This window comes from Nannospalax galili, unplaced genomic scaffold, assembly GCF_000622305.1.
Source record: "Nannospalax galili isolate Female #2095 unplaced genomic scaffold, S.galili_v1.0 scaffold1157, whole genome shotgun sequence".
Taxonomy (NCBI): domain Eukaryota; kingdom Metazoa; phylum Chordata; class Mammalia; order Rodentia; family Spalacidae; genus Nannospalax; species Nannospalax galili.
In genome coordinates, this window is record NW_008340118.1 from 738767 (window position 1) to 753113 (window position 14347).

The following is a 14347-nucleotide window of genomic DNA, read 5'->3' on the forward strand; positions in this document are numbered from 1 at the left end:
CAGCCTACACAAGACCCTGGGTTCCATCCCTAGCATGGCAAAAATAAATAAATATCAGCTCTGTTCCTTTGGTCTTCCTTTCCAAAGGCTCTTTGTCGTATAAAGTTTATAGTAAATAGATGTCCATGCTTTTTCTTATTCACCTGCCTTTTGTTAAAGGGGTCTGAGCAACACACCCAGAGATGACTGAGGACGCTCCAGTCCTTCAAGGCAGTGAGGTTTACTACAGCCAATCTATCACCTGCAGGAAGAAATCCCCCACAGTGGCTTCCAGAACAGTCCTGACCACAAAAGGTTCTGTTGGGCATGGCCAGTCTGTCCCTGCAGAACAGCTGAGGGGCCAGCACTGCCCGAGCCCACTGCACTGTTACGGACACCAGCTCTTCCCAGGCACCAGGATGGGCACGCACCTAGCGCAGGCGACAGAGGCAAGTGGACAGACGGCAGAGAGTGCTCCTGGTGGAGGACATGAACATGGGGTTGACTGAGCATCTGCAGACGCTGGGGGAGGAAAGCACTGAACAGAGTCAAAGAGGGTCAGAGAAGCAGCAGCTTAAAGGACGAAGGGTGGGAGCTCCTGCGTGTCGGGGTGTTTGGGTAGAGGCTGGGCAGCTGAGCCCTGAGCCAGGAGAAAGACTCTGGTGGGCGCTCGCTCACTAGAGTGAGGTGGAGACAGCATCCGAAGGACATGTGTTTACCCGACGGTGATGAAAGGCATGGGGAGATTCTGAGTGAGGAGTGACTCCATCAGGTGCACATGGTTGTTACCAGGGGCCCTGGGCTGGGGTGGCTCAGTGGCAAAGCACATGCTCAGCACACGCAAGGCCCTAGCTTCAACCCCAGCACAAAACAAACACACAAACAGGGAGACCAAGGAGGGCGGTACACTCCAAGGCCTCTTCTTGAGTGGACGGACGGGAACTGCACTGCCCTTCCTCCCAGGTTCCTTAGCGCAGTGGCAACAGTCTGGCACGTGGCCAGGAGCCTGCTCTTTCAGTCACTGTGTGGTGGGGAAGGAGGGGACAGTGACCTCACGTGTCCCTGAATAGGACCCTAGAGCTCCCGCCTGTCTGTCATGCCCAGACAGGTGCAGAGCCCATGGCTGAGGGCCCTGGAGTGACGGGGCTGGCAGAGCTGTGGAGGGTCCTGGAGTGACGGGGCTGGCAGAGCTGTGGAGGGTCCTGGAGTGACGGGGATGCACCAGGCCGAGCGGCAGCTGGTCACTCCAGCCCATTCCAGAAATGTGGTTACGGGGATTCTCAAACGCACACCTCAAGGCCCTGACAAAAGGAGAGGATGCCAGCAGATCTAGGGTTCGGGGACCTGAGGACTCCACGGCAGCCTCTGCCTCCTCCACCTCAGACCCTCGGCAGGAGGACCTGGGCAGCTGGGTGCAGTCAGCCTGCGGTCGGAAGAGCATCCAGATTCTGGGCTCCTTGCTAAAGGCGGGGATTCTGGGACATGGAGCTTGTGGATCGAATCAGAATGACTGACAAGTAGGTCCGGTCCTTCCTGGTGAAGCTGGTCAAGGGCAGACTCAGCTGAGGAGCCCACACTTCCTCCAAACTGCACTCTTCGCAAGATCAGGCTCACTGTGGGGCTTTTGAGCTTCACAAACCAGTGCCCTGATGCTTCCTCTTCTATTTTCCCTTGGGCCTTGTGTATGGAAGGCAAGCATCTACCACTGAGCTACATTCCCAGGCCTCTAATGCCTATAGAAGGGACTGTCCATACTGCAATGCAGCTGGAGTCATCTGTTGAAAATCCATAGAATCAGCCAGGCCTGGTGGCACAGGCCTTTGATCCCAACACTCAGGAGGTAGAGGCAAGCAGATCTCTGTGAGATCAAGGCTAGCCTGGCCTATGTAGTAAGTTCCAGGCCATCTGGGGCTACAGGGTCTCAAACACACACACGAAGTCAACAGAATCAGTATGATTCACATTTCAAACTTGTTCTCAGCAAAGTCCCACCAAAGCGCAAGTTTCAGCCCTCCCCATGGAGAGAATTTCTGAGCTTGAAGTCACCACTTTCTCACTTTCAGTGTCTTATTCTCTTCACACGCAGTTGTTCCTTCCTCCAGGCTAGATGCCCTGAGTCTCCTCCAACTGCCCCTAGGGCAGCCAATCCTCAGCTCTGCCCTCCGTGCCTAGATGCCAAGGGCACCAGAGTCAGCAGCCAGGCTCTCCCATGGCCGCCACCTCCCATTGCTTGTCAGTGGCTGTAAGCAAGGTGGGACATTTGGTTTTTGCTCTGCCTTCCATATACCATGAGAGAAAAACAGGAGATTACCAGACAGGGCACATTCTTTGCCAGATTGAGACAGGGTGGCCCACTGGGCCTTCAGGCTGGAAGTAGGTGAGGCGTGCTAGGCGGAGACTCACCCCAGCCTCTCCCTACTGAATCTCCAGTTTGCAAAGTTATCAGACTCATGGTCACAGTCACACCAGCACCACATGAAATGCTGGAGAAATAGCTCCCACAGGACAGGGGAGGCATTGCTTGCAAAAGAGGAGGGATGGAGCCGGGTGTGGTGGCACAAGCCTTTAATCCTAGCACGCTGGAGGCAGAGGCAGGTGGATCTCTATGTTTCAGACTAGTTTGAATTACATAGCAAGTTCCAGTCTAGTCAGGGCACTACATCAGAGGTCCAGTGCAGACCTGAACTCCAAAGACCAGTCTGGAGATGTGACCTGCATGGTGAGGTCTTTAGCCACGTCATCAACATTCGTGAGTAAACACTCCCCAGGCCCTCCTGAACTGTATGTAGGTGGAGTGTCCAAGACTGCCCTGCTGAACACATGTCTCTAACCCCTCAGATGTGTTCCCACTCTGCCTCCCACAGGGGCCATGCAACCCGAGGACTGAAAATGTGTCCCCTCTCCTGTGGCAAAGCAGGATCACTAATTCAGGGTCACGATGAACCCATCCACTTACAAGATCCATGCAGATCAGAAAACCCCAGACCCACGTGGGCAGCAAACTGGAACTTAGCTGTGACGAGGTCTCTGCTGGTCTTTGTCCTTAGTCCTCCAAGCTGCACACATGTTCGTGTTTCCCGCAGGAGTGTTTATGCACAGGTGCATGAGGGTCGTTCCCAGACACACAGGTGCATGTGTAATGCACATAGTTATGCTGTTTTAACTTCTGAAATCCAGGCTGTCCTGAATCCTGAAAAACAGAGGGATCGGAGAAGGGGCTACCAGTGACACAGCTGTGGACTTGCCATGTGTCTAACCTCTTTTCTATTCCATCCTTCTCTCATTATTTCAGTGGGAGGAACTTAAGTTGGGGGTTTCATAGCTGTGGGAATGGTAGTTGAAGTTCTTGGGGATCTGTGCATGAACAGGAGGAACACAGAGCAGGATGTGAGCTTTGTCCTCTGCTACCACTGGCATGTGGCTATACAGGTTCTAAATGGGGCTTTGATGGTTTCAGGAGGGTGAAATGGCCTGTTGGGCACTGGTGAATGGTTGATCTCTTTCTGGAAACTTGACCACCAAGCCTCCCCGCGTTCTGTTTGCAGTTGTTACAGTCTGCCACTAGAGGGCGACAGCTCCACATCGCAGAAGCCGCACGACCTGGTCAGACCTGCCGAGCCTTCCCCAGCCTTTCCTTTGCTAGGCAGCCTTCCCAGCACCAGAGCACGGCACATCAGAGTCCCTGGGGACACTGCCTGCCAGCATTTGCCGCTGGCTCCCACAGCCCACACAGGTGACTGCTGACTAAGTTCTGAGCAGAACACAGAGTCTGTGATCTGATGGTCTGTATTGGGAGAAGCTGATGATAAACCCATCACCACAGACCTGCACAGGAGAAACGTGTGGAGACTATGTGAATGGGGTTGGTTTCATGAGAACGCAGGGTACTAACACCAGTTATGCCTCGTGTAGGAAGGTTTGAAACGCCTCCTTTAAAACATTGGCTTTAGGGGCTAGAGAGATGGCTCAGCGGTTAAGAACACTGGTTACTCTTGCAGAGGACCTGGGTTCGATTCTCAGCAATCACAATGGTGGCTAACAACTGCCTGTAACCACAGTGTCAGGGGATCGGATGCCCTCTTCTGACCTCTGCTGGCATTGCACAACATGGGTACACTCACATACATGCGGGTGATACATTCATACACATAAAAATATAAATAAAATAAAATGCCAGCTTTAGAGGGATCAAAGGGGTTGCTTAATAAGTATTTTGTGGAGGCTTTGTTATGTTCTGTTTGGCTTTTTTTGTTGTTGAGACAGTCTCTTTTGTTCTGTAGCCCAAGTTGACCTAAAACTTCTGATCCGCCTGTCTCAGCCTCCTGAGTACAAGGATTACATGTGTTTGCCAAGTCCTGGACATGTATTTTTCCTTATTTTTGATGTACTTTAAAAAATTGTGTGTATTGGGCTGGAGAGATGGCTCAGTGGTTAAGAGCACTGACTGCTCTTGCAGAGGACCTGGGTTCAATTCCCAGCACCTGCATGGCTGCTAACAACTGTCCATAACTCTAGTTCCAGAGGATCCAACACTGTCTTCTGTCCTCCTCCAGCACTGCACCACTTGGGTGCACTTATACACATGCAGGCAATACACTCACACATTTAAAAAAAATTGTGTATAATGAGTGTGAATATGGGCATGTGTGCCACACACTTGCTAAGGTCAGAGGACAGTTTTGGGGGTCAGGGGACAACTCGTCCATCTTGTTTTTGAGCAGGGTCCTTTGTACTGCTGTGCTGCTTCTGTGAGCTTCTGGCTGATTCCCCTATCCCATCAGGGAAGGAGTGCTGGGATCACAGGTGGGTGCAAACATAGCCAACTTTTTATGTGGGTTCCTGGGATCAAACCCAGGCTGTCAGTCTTACATGGCACGCACCTTTATACACTGAGCCATTTCCCCGTCTTCGGTACTTTTCATTAGACAAACCGTGTACAACGGGTCTATTGGAAAAGCATAAATAGGCAGAAGACTCTTCCCTGGTGAAATCAGTCGAGAGTCAATGGAACTTCTGGGAGGGCTTTTGGGGTCAAGCCCGGCGCTTATATTTTTAAAGCACCTTCAACTCTGGAAGAGTACTAAGTCACGCTATACGTGACTCACAGTCAAATGCTGTTCCCGCCCGAACGTCTCCCTGGGGAGTCCCTCCAGCACAGGCTACACATTGCCACCTGGACATGTCACCAGTATGCCACACTGACCCTAAGCCATATCTGCTCCCTTCACTCTGGCCTTGACTCCAAAGATCTCCCCAGTGCTCTAGCTCAGGGGAGATGCTGTCTGTCCTTGATGTCGCCCCTAGCAGGCAAGCCAGAGGTGTTTCAGTCAAAGCCTCCATCTCCCATAAGGTCTTGTCCATCGAGAGGAAGCCCAGGCACCATGAGTTTGGCCGCTTACCTGCCCAGGCACTCCACTGTGAATCCAGACCACTGCTTGGGCTGGGCAGTCCATGCACCACTGCAAGCCACTTTGGCTATTGAGATTTCAGTCACTTAAACAAAAGGCAGAATTTAGTCTTGTGACCACCCAACCACATTTCAAATGTGCACCCACCTGAGGCTTGTGGCCAATGCAGCGGACTGCATAGACGCTGACAGTTCTGCTGTCTGGAGGGTTCTCTGGTTCAGGGTTTACAGATGAGGGAGGGACACCAGCAAGTTCCCGCAGAAGAGGACTGATGGGAACACATGTGGCCAGGAAGAACCAAGGTCACCTGAGACTCAGCCCATAGGCTCTACATCACTCAGCACCTGTCTGCTGGGCCTCAGTGGCCCTGTCAGCTCCAGCACTCTGCACAGAACCATAATCTCTGTCCCAAGCAGGCAGACATGTGGCCTTCCCCTTATGTCTGCAGCCCACCTCAGTCAGGGAGCTGTTCAAAGAGTTGTTCATAGCACAGGGAAATTGGTGCTTGGAGGAAGTTGTGTGTGCTGGCCCCAGCCTCCAAACATGCACAGCAGAAAAAGTTTATTGGTCACATGCCACTAAGCCTGTCCCACAGCCCCTTAGCATCCCACACCGGCCTCCTCCTGCACCATGTCCTCAGCTCCGTGGACAACACGGAACCTGCGTTCTCCTAACTCAGCACAGCTACCCTTCGTGTGTGCAGCGAGGTGCCCACCATGCCAGGTAGAAGTCATTGTCTCAACAGCCTCTCCATGAGCTTCTGGTGACCCAGTCTTCCGGTTCAGTTTGAACCAATCACCCCCCCCCCCAGGGAAGTGAGGGGGAAGATCAGCTGTGATCAGACCCAGGAGGGAATATGAGATAACTACTGTTATGGATGTGGTGGTGTCCCTGCCTTCTTCCAAAGCAATCTCACGAAACCCTGACCCCCAGGACCTCAGAGTATGCCTATATTTGGAGATGGGGTCTTTACTCGGGCCATCAAGTCAAGATAAGGCCATTTGGGGTTGGGCCCCAATCCAATATGAGTGATAGCCTTCTTAAAAAGGGAGCTTCAGAAGTCTGGGAGGTGGGTCAGTGGGTAAGAGCACTTGCCACACAGTGAGGACTGAGCACTAAGTAACAAGCCAGGAGTCTAGTGTGCCTCTATGACTCCAGCTCTGCTGAAGAGGGGGTGAGACAGAGGACTCGCTGGGACTTGCTGGCTTCCAGGACAGCTGAGAATAACATGACACCCGGGCCCAGGGAGAGACTCTACCTCAGAGGAATAGTAGAGAGTGATAGGTCACCCTTTGCTTCTTCTGGCCTCCATGCCGGTGCCCAGGCATGCGCACCTGCCTGCACACACACTCACACGCATGCCAACGAATAAATCCTTCAAAGTAAACTTGGACACAGAGATGCGCAGAGGGAGACGGTATGTGGAGTTGCAAGGGCACAAGACTATTTGGAAGCCCACCCTGTGTTGTGATGAGTCTGAAACGTCCTCCCAGCTTTGAACGCTTGTCCTCCAGGCGGCAGTGTGTTTGGGGAGCCAGGGAGCTTTTAGAAGGCGGGGCCTGGCTGGCTGAAGTAGGTCACCTAGGGCAGGTCATCCGCCTCCTGGTCTGCTGTAACGTGAGCCACCCCACTATGTTCTGGTCACTGTGAATGCGCCTTCCCTGCCATGATGGACAACCCTCTGAAGCCACGGGCCAAAATACATCTTTCCTCCTCTGCTTCTGTCAGGTATTGTGAGCGCACTGCGGAGAAAAGTACTAATAACCTGCTGACATCCTGACCTTGGCCTTCAGTCTCTGCGGAGATGATACATCTACTGTTAAGCCATCCATTCATGAGAGTGTGTTGTGGCAACCCTCAGACACTCACACAGCCACCACACTCATCCCCCACGCAGGTCCCAGAGCCCAGTGTTATTCCCAACTGATCCCGTGTCATCTAATACTTGAGCTGTTTGGGAATTGTGCTAGCTTTCTGTTGCTGTAACAACACACCAGAGATGGTTATCTTCAAAGTAGGAAAGGTTCATCATGTTTCAGTCTATGGCTGTTTGGCCCCATTGCTTTGGGCCTGTTGTAGTAAGCACAAAACCGTGGATTCATGTGGCACTTGCGAGGGGGAGAAGGGGCATGAGTCTCCTAATCCTCTTCAAGGGCCTCCAATAACCTCCCTTCCCCTAGGCTCCATTTCCAGCTTCTCAAGTCCCCGTGTCCCCAAGCTGAGGACGAAGCCTTGTTTATCAGCCTTTGGGGGGAAATTTCACCATTGCTCTGTCTGGACCTCCCATGCCCTGGCAGCTGCACATGTATGATGGTATGATGTTGCAGACATCTTTGCTAATATTTTACTCACAGGCCAGGCAGTTCACAGACAGCATCCTACCTACTTCCACCGTACAGCAGAGTCCAGGGTGTGAGTCAGCCACTCAGTGCATTCACTGTGCAGAGCTAGCTTCAAGCCTGACTTACTAGTCAGAGAGCCTGTACCTCCTGTGGCCTCTAGCAAAGTACTGCAGGCAGGTGCCCCAGGAGTCCTGGGTCGATACTCACATTGGGCAGCTGTGCTTGGAGACCTGCCCAGGCAGACGACAGATATCCACTCCTAGTTCATAAGGGGTCCCTGCTGGCCACATCCAGTTTCCGGGCTGAGCAAGTGTGTTCACCATGCTTTGTGAACTGTCAGGCCACTTTGGGTCCCATGACTAGGCTTTCAGGGTCTATCAAGTCCTGGGGAAAAATACAGAAGCTGTTTTTGAAAAGGGGCGAAGAGTAGGGGCCATGGGAAGGATATGCCCAAAATACAGTACATACCTGCCTGAAAGCATCCTTCTGTTAGATAATACCACATACAGCAAACAGACATAGTGAACTTTAAAAAATATTCTGGCTCTGAAGAGATGGCTCAGCAGTTAAGAGCACTTGCTGTTCTTGCAAAGGCCTGGAGTTCAGTTCCCAGCAACTACATGGTGGCCTACAATTATCCAGAATTCCAGTTCCAGGGGATCTAATACCTCTTCTGGCCTCCATGGACACCATATACACATGGTGCACTTACATACAGGCAGACAAAATACTCATATGCATTAAAAAGATTCCCAGCACCCACATTAGGCAGCTTACAAGTGCCTGTAACTCCAGCTCCAGGGGATCTGATATCCTTGGCCTCCAAGGGCACCTGCACTCATGTGCATATACCACCCCCCACACACATAATTAAAGCAAAAATAACCTTTTTAAAGAAAATAGCTATTTGCCAAAAAGAACATGGTGCCTCCTGAAACCCCAGGGGCTGTCCTGGGCTCCCCACTGTGCGCTGACTGTCCTGGTACCTCGGGGGCTGCCCTGGGCTCCCCACTGTGCGCTGACTGTCCTGGTACCTCGGGGGCTGCCCTGGGCTCCCCACTGTGCGCTGACTGTCCTGGTACCTCGGGGGCTGCCCTGGGCTCCCCTCTATGTGCTAACTGTCCTGCAAGTGCCAGGGCCACCAAGCTTTGCTCAGTCACTGGAGGCAGCAGAGTCTGGGAAGGGCTGTGCCCCCAGCTTCCCCCTCTTCTGCTGGAATGTCTTCAGAATGCTTATCTGTTGCCTGGCACCTGGTCAGCCTTTGGTGACGCTTGTGGGCAAAGAATGAAAGATGAACGGGAAACACAAAAAGTCAAAGACCTGAGCCATACACAGGTCTGAGGACACGTGTTAGAGAAAACTCCCCTACCTCTGCTCCTGCCTCACTCCCCCACAAGTCATCGGGAAACCTAATATGGACAGGTGGTGCCAGTAGTGTGTGCCAGAACACATGAGCTTGGGTAGGACAACATCATGGACTAAAACTCCAGCTTGGGCAACTTCAAACTGTGTGAGGATGAAACTGTCTTAGGAGCTTCAGGGAGGTGTTCGGTGACGGGGAGTCCTGTGGACTTCGCAGAGCTGTGGGGCCTGGGGACACAGGAAAGACACGGGACAGCTCAGTTGTGCAGCAAACTCTGTTCCTTTCCCCCTCTGAAATGCTGGGATGTAGTAGTGACCTTGGCTGCTGTCTGCCTGCCTGCCTCCTCAGACAGATGACCAAAGACACTATGGCTTGCCTTCCCATCCCAGAAGTCTGTACAGTGGCATCTGGAGCAGAACTGTCCTGGGCAGCTGATGAACACACACCAAATATTAGCTTTTAGATAAACTACTCCATGACAATCATGTGTAGTTGCTACGGTTCACGTGGAAGTCTCTTTGAGGCTGAGTAAGCAAAGTTAACCCAGTCAGACTTTGATCTGAAGAATGGGCTACAGCCAAACCACACTGTCATGTGTGAGGCTCTCTGTGGAACAGTACTATGATCCACCTGCCTTAGCTTCATAAGCCTGGGTCTGCAGCTGGAAAGTCCGACCTTCCTCCTCCATCACACCGAGTTCAGATTTCGAATGCCAGCCTGGTCTTACAGTTGTTAGCTGCCACGTGGGTGCTGGGAACTGAACCCAGGTCCTCTGTAACCACTGAACCAGCTCTGCAGCCCAGACTATACTTTTTAAGATTAGATTTTATGGGCCAGGCATGGTAGTGCACACCTTTAATCCCAGCCCTCAGGAGTCAGAGACAGGTGAATCTCTGAGTTCAAGGCCAGCCTGGTCTACATAATGAGTTCCAGATCAGCTAGGGGTTACAGGGAGGCCGTTTCAAAAAGAGGAAATTTTATAAAACTTAAAGCTCAAGTATTATCAATGAAAATTTAGCATTTGAGTTTAGATGATTCATATATGTAAAATATAAACCAGATTTTGTATTTCAGCACAAAAGAGGAAAATAAAATATTTCAATAATTATTTCAATATTGATTACACATCGAATAACATTTTGAATATTAGGTTAAATAGAATGTATTTTAAAATTCACATCACGTGTCTCTTTTTCAAATGTTACTCTAGTCACTTTGGGGGTTTGTTTATTTAGGGTGTGAGGATTGAAGCCAGGAGCTCAAACCTGCTAAGTGATTGTTTTAATCACTGAGCCACACCCCCAGCCCCTTTAAAAATGTTTAATGTTTACTAAATATTTAAAGATCTCTGGGTGTAGTGGCACTTTCCTGTAATGCCTGTAAGGGTGGGAGGACTGCAAGCTCAAAGCCAGCATGAGCTACTCAGGGAGATACGACCACAAAACCAAACACAAACCTTGAAGTTTGAGTGACTCCTTATATTTCGTGTGCGTGTGCGTGTGTGTGTGTGTGTGTGTGTGTGTGTGTGTGTGTATGGCATGCATGTTCATGTGCATGTTTGTATAGATGGGTACACATGTGTCCGTGCGTGGGTGCTACAGGATGATGTCGACTTTTCAATTACTCTGTGATATTTATTGAACAGGGTCTCTCACTGAATCCAGACCTCATGGCTTTGACCAGACTTGTCTACCATCAATCCCTGGGATCTTCCTCCTACTCCCTCCCCATCACCCAGTGTTGGAGTTACAGGTTGCATGCTGCCATACCCAGCTTTTTTATGTGGGTGCTGGGGATCCAAACTCAGACCGAGCTACCTCCCTGTCCTCTCCTGTTGTATTTCTATTGGTCATGTTGAAGTTCAAGTGCAATACCCCACAGTGATGGAATATGTTGAAGGACGCCGGAAGGGCTCAGAAGCAAGGTCTCTCCGACTTCCCCTCCTCAGTCTCCTGTTCTCCCTCAGTGTAAGCCACAGACGGACACAGGTCCACCCCTCCCTTCTCCCTCAAAGACCTCCATTCTAGCTAGTCCAAAGGAGTCTTGCCCAGTGCCTTGAAGAAGTGCCATACCAACAGGCCAGGAAGTCTAACCTGACAGGCCTTACTGGGTCTCCCTCAGTATGTTTCCATCGACTCATCTTCACTCAGATGCATACCCTGTCCTCGGTTCCTAGGATCTATGCAGACAGTGTTTCCTCGGTGTCTGGGTCTGAAGGCTCTCATGTATATGTGCATGAGTGTATTGCTGCGTGTCTGTAAGTGCACCCATGCAGTGCAGTGAGGAAATTTTGCCTCTCTCTGGTTAGCCTTTTGTTGTGGGGTGGGAGCCAGGATATTTATCCTGGGAGAAGTCACACCTTGTGCCCCAAAAGATGGCTCTAAGCTACCAGTGCATCATACCAGTGCTGTGTGGAGAGGTGCTCCACTTCCTGGGTACACAAGTGCTTCACAGACTGCTTCAATTGACTTCTCTTTTTTCCCACTATTTTCTCTACTCTGGAGGACAGAGCTAAAGGCCTGGCTGGATTCAGGCCCACAATTTCAGAGGGGTCCGACACATGGCTGTTAACTTGTGCTACATCACTGCAGAAGTACCCAAAGAGCAGCTTCCTCAGGAAGTGATGCTAAGTAACACCACAGGCCTCCAGCATTTGCCTGTCCCCTTTTCTGGCTTCCTGTGCCCACGCCCACTTGTTCTCAATTTCCCACTCACCAATAGGCTACCTTGGACTGACTCGGTAACTCCACTCTTCCGATCTTTCATGCTTACCAGTGGAGTTACTGGAAAGAGTTCGCCTTGGCCATCAGGGAACAGGAAGTTACTCCTGCAGGAAGGTGATTGGTTCTCTTCCATCACTGAGAGTTGGTGTGTTTCTGTCTTGCCGTGTGGTAACCTATATTTAACTTACCTAGCTGTCAGTTGATTCAACACTGGATAGCTTTCACTTTTTGGCTGTTATTTATAATGGTGTTCTGAGTCTTTACACACAAGCTCTTGTGCGGACATGCATCCCCATTCCTCCTGAGTGTGGAATGGAGATAGTGCTGTGAGGTTCCATGCTAGCTTGGTGAGGGCTGAGTTGTTTTCCATGGTGGCAGATTCGTTTCTCATCCTTGCCAGTGGAGCAATGGTTCCATTTCTTCTCATCCTCACCAGCACCTGCTTTCCCATTCTTTTGGTACCAGCCATGACCAGCAGTGCAAAGGGCATCTCCATGTAGCTGGTTTTCATTTCCCTGTTGTCTAATGACGTCAGGCATCTTCCTGTGCTTACTGGCCATTTCTGTGGAGAAATGTCTATTCGGATCCTTTGCTCATTATTTAATTGGGTAGTCATTTTATTGATGAATTGTAAGTTCTTAATGTGTTTTGGACATGAATCCCTTACCAGATGCTACGTGATCTGCAAGCATTTTATCCCATTCTGTGGTATTTTGTTGTAACTTTTTGTTTTCCCTTGAGAACCAGGCTTTGATGTCAGTGCTTCCCTAACTTGTAACAATTATTCTTGTCAATATTCACATGCTCCTGCATGTGGCCCCTGGGAGCTCCTAAAAGACAAGCATCCACACTGCACAACTTCAAGACAAATACCGAAGAGGGAAAGTGATTTTCCAGTCTCATATTGCTTCATATCTCCGCAGACAGACATTTATATATTTTCTCTGTCCCTATGCACAAGAGTAGCATACTTTAAATAACTTTGTCTTTTTGAGACGGGGTCTCCCTGGAGCCCCAGCTGTCCTGGAGCTATGCAGACCAAGCTGGCCTCAATCTCAGAGAATCTGCCTGCCTCTGCCTCCCAAGTGCTGGGATTAAAGGCATGTGCCACCACACCTAGCACTTTATATAATAGTCCTCATCTTAATTTTTTTTTTTTGAGACAGGGTCTCCCTGCAGCCACAGCTGGCCTGGAACTATGTAGACCAGGCTAGACTTGATCTCACAGAGATCCACCTGCCTCTGCCTATTGTTTGTTCTGTTGTTGTTGGTTAAGTCTCAAATAGCCCAGGATGGCCTAGTACTCATAACCTAGGTTATGCCTTTTATTCCTGATCCTCCTTCCTCCACCTCTCAAATGCTGGCATCACAGGTGTGTGCCAAAGAGCCAGGCTAGAATTCACTTATTCTGTGTACTATGCAGTAATCTGTTAACAGACTTAGTTTGTTTCTTCGTTGCTGTGACAAAACACTCTGACCACTACCAACATGGGGAGGAAAGGGTTTATTTGTCTTACATCTCCTAGGTCACAGTTCATCAGGGAGCCCAAGGTAGGAACTCAGGGCAGGAACCTGGAACACAGGCCATGGAGGAATGCTGCTTACTGGCTTGCTCCCCTGGCCCCTGCTCAGCCTTTCTTATGTAACACAGACACACCTGCCCAGGGGTGGCACCACCCACAATGGTCTGGGCTCTCCCACAGCACTCAACAATCAAGAAGGTGCCCCATAGACATGGCCACAGGCCAGTCCAATGAAGACAATTCCCCAATTGAGGCTCCCTCAACTCAGGTGTGTTAACACTAAAGCTATCCAGCACACAGACCAACTGTGATGTTTAACTCTCCTTGTGGAAGGACATGTAAAGTGTTTCCTTATTAAAAATAATACTGTGCATATGAAGTTACACACAACAGCAGTCTGTCCCAGGACTGCCCTGGAAAGGGACTTGCTGGGTGGCGGGGCATGTCCTTGGTTAATGCAGACATCTTCCCTGTTAGGGTTCCAAACAGCAGCAGCTTCCCCCCTCCCCAACAGGGACCTACAGACTTTGGAGCCCGAAAAACGGAACTTAGCTGATAAGCACCTTGACCTTTGAAGTCAAGGGAAACAAACTCTGCTGAGAAGCAGCCTGCCTTTCCTCTGACCTCCAAAGACAGGACAAGCAGATTCCACCTGATAACCAGAGATTTTAGAAGCTGTTTTTCTCTTAAGAGGGAAAAAGTAAACACTTCCAGACCCTAATCCTACCTGCTTTTCCTGCTTCCCCCTCCCTGATTTCTCCCCCAAACATTCCTCCCTTCTACACCCTAAAGGCCCCATATATAAAGTCCCAGCTCACAGCCCATGGGCTGACATCTTTCCCTTCCCCGTGCGAAATAAATCTGTATCCCGCTGAGAATTCTATCTGTGCCTCCGTGCCTCCTCCATCCGCTCGCTGCTTCCACTTGCTCGCCGCTCTCTACCCATCATTCCCTAGAGCAGCTTGGTTTGTCTTCCTGTCTACATTTCAGCCAGTGCATTCCAGAGTCC